Below are 5,037 nucleotides of genomic sequence, written 5' to 3'. Positions count from 1 at the left end.
CAGTGGGGACAATTCTACTCAGAAATGTCCGTCGCAAAAGATGGATTTTTATTACCAACTGCTCTGAAATTATTAAACATTCTGCTTGTTTCCATAATCGAACATTATTACACAATGACATTGCAATGGGCTGCTGCACAGACGCAATCATTGCTTCACTGCATTAAACAAGAGCAAACAACACGCGTGTGCTGCCAAATGAATGAGTCTCACTGCGCACAGGCGGGTGAAGAGATGGTGTTGCGCAGCGGCGAGCTCAGCGAGCTGTGACTCACGCTGCAGGAATAGCTCGAGCCCTTGTTCCAGGCAGCGGTGGGTACCCGCAGGTAACTGCTCAGTCTGTAGGTCTGGTCGGTGTCCAGGGACACGGCACCTGCCGTTACCCCACTCTCCGTTTCGAAACCATCCATGCTCCAGCGTAGCGCTACCAAGCCCGGCTTAAAACCACTCACCAGACAGGAGAGAGTGGCAGAACCCGAGCGCGTCTGCTCCGGAGATGGAGGGAGCAGGAGAACTGAGGGCTCCCGGGACTCGCTACCTGTGTGAGAGGGGAGAAAGAGAGGAATAGAACCAATATTATTTCATGGACTTTTCCGAGATAGAAACAACAGCGCCAAAATTATCACAGGCATTGGGACACTCTATACGGCACATTTGACCCCTCGGGTAGAAACCTATAAGTGAAGAGTTGCCCGGATTATTCGCAGCCTTGCGCGGCTACGACGTGACATCATTTGTTTCAAAAATGTTTTTGAATCCACTCTGCTCTCGGTACTGCATTGTGTTAAAAGATAACTTCAACACTACTCAACCTCTTCGCTAAATCCTCACACCTTGCCCATATGATTGGTCCCTTTATTGAGACCAGTTCTTTGTTGTTCTCCAAATCTTGAACTCTTAGGGCAATAACTGAGAATACTACACCTTCAGTTGTTAACAGAATAAAGGTTCTTTGGGATGTCCCGAGGTCGGGAAAGCTCAGTGAATATCCAAGTCTCGGGACCCAGTGACTGAAGAGGAAATGATCGAAAAAAGTGCAGCCTGTGAACCAGTGAGAAGCGGGAAGATGTGAAACCACTCGTTCAGACTCTGACTGCATTCCGAACCAGTGGTAACCCGGTCTATTGCCGCTCGACTCTTTGAGCAGCCTGCTTTCTGCCCAGCGCCTTCCCCTAGTGTGTATTATTTTTAAAGTCTGATGTTCTTATCCTGTGTTTTCTACAATTATATTGACACGGTTCTTAATCACAGACTCTGAATTGCGTTAACCTGAAACTCAGAAATTCCTGCCTTGTGGTCCGATATTTACCGCACCCAGAAATATTATACAATATTCGCGACAAACATGTTCTCAGATGTGGTGAACGAAGAGGGAAGGGCAGATGTCATGCTTGTGATAGCGATCATTTCCCCAAATTATGCATGAACGTTACTCAAGACAGTATGGGAGAGAGCGATAGGATCGACAGTCAAGATTTTTTCCCCAGGGCGGAAATCTTAACCGAGAGAAGTGAAATTTACTGTAGAAGTTCGGTGAATGTTTACTTTTATACATGGTGGAGAGGGTGCATGAGGTGGAGGAGGCAGTTACGATAGGGACGTCTAAGAAACTGTTAGATGGACACATGAGTGTGCTGAGAATTAAGGGATATGGAGTGTTTGTAAACAGCAGGGATTGGTTTAATTTGACACAACAGAGGCTCCGCTGTAATAAGACTATTGAATGGTTCTCTGGTACGATAAGATGGACGATTGACCTCACAATCTACATCCTTCTGATCTTGCAACTTCTCTACCTGCACTGCATTTCCTCTGTGACTGTTACATTTTATTCTACGTTAAGCTGTGTTTAACTCAATGCACTGTCATCACGTGATCCTTATGGACACGATGCAAGACAAACTTTTCATACCATCCTGTGAAAAGCGGCAAAAATAATCCAATACCAATAATACAATCCATGCGGCCTATTGTGCAAAAGAGGAGTGAGGTCGGAAAGTATGGAATTCTGCAACACCAACTGAAGGAGATCAAAAGTGCCCAACAAAAACTGTGTTCACAAGTCAAACGATCATTGATTTGAATCTTGGGGCTACTCGACGGGCTGAACGGCCTCTTGTGCCAGACAGAAAAGGATGGAACCTTCCTCAGGCCTTCCCTGGACGGGATTCTATCCAGCTGTATGGAATGAGAGTGGCTGTAGTAGGAATTGTTTGTAACAGAATGAGGGAGTCACTTACTCTTGATATCCAGGATGGTGCCTGGACCGATGATAACTCCACTATCCCACGCTGCACAGTAATAGACAGCGGAATCCCGGGGCTCCACACTGCTGACGGTCAGGATGTGACTGTTGCTGGAGGTGTCTCTGGACGGCTGAAAACGGTCTGTGATCCCTGGGTCTCGGAATATATCATTGTCTGTCTCATGTTCTAACACCTCTTCCGGTCTCTCCCCAGGACGCTGTCGGTACCAGTACATTTCGTAATTTCCAACATTACCGTCCTGTATCCGACACTCTAAGCGGACGGTTTAACCCGCGGAAACAGGTCCGGACATTGGGGTCTGATTGAGCACTGAGGCCGCGTGGATATCTGCAATAAAGCACAATAAAACCACTGGGTGACATGGAGCAAAATCAAAATCAGCAGTAATCCCAATTTAAACGGATAATTCGTGCGTGAGCCAGTCCTGCTATCACCTGGTAAATGGACCAGCAGAACCCACAAGAGATGCAGCGCTGGGGACATTCCTCCGGACAGGTGCAGACAACCGAAAAATTCCGACTGGACCGTGCGCTGTTCTGCAAACTTCGGTAACCACTCCGGTTCCAGAGTCTACTAACTGGGGTCTCCGTGTCTGTTTATTAATTAGGATGTAAATAAGTGTGCGGCGCCAGGGAAAGAAGGTGGGCGGAGATTGACTTGCTGACCTTCGGAACCTGTGAATGGCCACCTTGCTGTTTTTAAAACCTTCTCCACTAATTTCAAGAATGTTTTATCTTCAGTTGTATCACGTATCCAGGCCTGTAGAACTTCGGACAATACTCAGGCTAAACTGATTTTCGACACTGTTTTGGCTGCTTCCCTCAAGAACAATAAGGTGGTGGCACTCAGCCCCTTGACTCTGCTCAGAATGGCTACTGAGAACAAAACCTTTCAAGGTCACATCAAACTTCTACGAAGTCTCTATGCCATCCCAGAATTACCTCGACAATACATCGGTTCTAATCTGAGAAGCTGTCTTTCCTTGGGGTCAGTCATTTTGCAAAGGAGTTGCAGCGGAACGCAATCTACGCAGCAGGGCATTAGGAGTGCTCCTTTCAACAGTGAAGCTTCCAGGTAACATCAAACAGGAATTAGGGATGTTCAGCAATAATTGCACCGGTGATGCAAACGCCTGCAAATGCTGGAATCTGGAGCAACTCAGAAAGAGCTGAAGGACTGACCGGGTCTGGCAGCATCTATGCCGGGAAATAGACAATCGCCGTTTACGTCCTAGAACGTTCATCTAAAACCCCATTCATGTAATTTTCCGACAGTGAGATATTGTCGGATGGAACGACTCCGAAAGTAGTCAGACAAGGCTGGTAGGAGCAAACATCAGTCTGACTACATTAGTTCCAGCAATGGCCGCTGTCAACAGGAAAGGATCTGACCACCAGCCCGTGACATTCCATTACCTTACTCCTGACTTCGCCATCAACATCGGGGGGGGGGGGGTCGACCACTGATCAGAAACCACTGGACTGACTAAAGTGGGGCATATAAATTAGACCGCGGTCACAGGCTTGGGATTATAAAATTCAAAGTTCAACATAAATTTACTATCAAAGTGCGGTAAGTCATCACACACTGTACAACCCCGGGGTTTCATTGCCTTGAGGGCATTCAGAGCATATAGAAAGGAATGCGAATCAAGCAAAGAAAAGCTAAACACTAACACGGATAAACAACCAATGTGCAAAATAAGACAAACTGTGTACGTAGATACAAAGTTTGTAAATACATATATAAATATATGCATAAATAAATATTGTTTTGCCTTACATAAACATACACTTCACATTTCATGTCAACCGGTCGATCTTCAGGCCATGCCACTCAGACCCTAGTGCTAATATCTATTTACTGACTACATGTGCTAGTGCGTTACTGTACCTAATGTGTACGGCTTTATTTACTGTGTTTCACACCTTGGCCTCAGAGGCAGGGTGGTTCGTTCGTGTACATGTGTATGGTTAATTGGCAATAAACTTCAACATGAACTTGCACACATGACCTCACCGTTTCGCCATTGAAAAAGACTCAAATTTTGAATATTTTCTGCACATGACCTCACATTTCTCCACATTTTTTTCGGGATTTTGTATCACTGCCTGTTTTGTTAACCAGTGAACATCAGCTCAGTCAATCTGCACTGTCCTGATAACCCTGATAATCAACAAACGTTGCAATATTGCACTTCGTTCCCTTGTCCAAATGTTTGGATATACACTCTGAACAGCTGGATTTTCTTTTTCAGCAAATACTTGCGAATCACTTAACAGGCGGCCTGCTGACAATGAACATGCACCGCGTCCCCTCATTGGCAATCGTTCTACTACGGAAGTATGACACAATTACCAAGAGATCACCAAGAGGGCTTGCCGATCACGTTTTCTATCCCTGTTTCCCGGGTGATCTTAAATGTGAGCACAGCGGGGATACAATTCATCAAAGTTACAAGGAAGTAGTCACCCCGCAGTTGCAGAAGGCGAGCAGCTGGGTAACTGTCAGGACAAATTTAAATGGGCAGTTAGAGCATTACACCCCTGTGGGAAAACCCTTCAAAAGTAAGTATACCGCTTTAAATATTTTTGTTGGAGGATGACCAGCCGGGAGAATGTCACGGCGACCGAGCTACAAGCATTAAGCATGGGTCCGTGGTGCAGAAAGGAAAGAAAGAGTAGAAAGGAGCGGTCGCGATAGGGAACTCAGTAGAGAGGGGAACAGACAGGAGACACCTGGATGGTAAGTTCCTTGCCATGTGTCGGGG

General features: G+C 46.1%; 1 pseudogene; it reads right to left on the bottom strand.

Moving 5' to 3' along the window:
* Positions 1–209: 209 nt before the first annotated feature.
* Positions 210–2,750, bottom strand: LOC132398961 (immunoglobulin lambda-1 light chain-like; annotated as a pseudogene).
* Between the last annotated feature and the right edge of the window lie 2,287 nt (positions 2,751–5,037).

This window comes from Hypanus sabinus, chromosome 9 (genome assembly GCF_030144855.1).
Source record: "Hypanus sabinus isolate sHypSab1 chromosome 9, sHypSab1.hap1, whole genome shotgun sequence".
Classification (NCBI taxonomy): Eukaryota; Metazoa; Chordata; class Chondrichthyes; order Myliobatiformes; family Dasyatidae; genus Hypanus; species Hypanus sabinus.
Note: the sequence above shows the minus strand (reverse complement) of the source record. Positions and strands in the feature narration are given on the sequence as shown.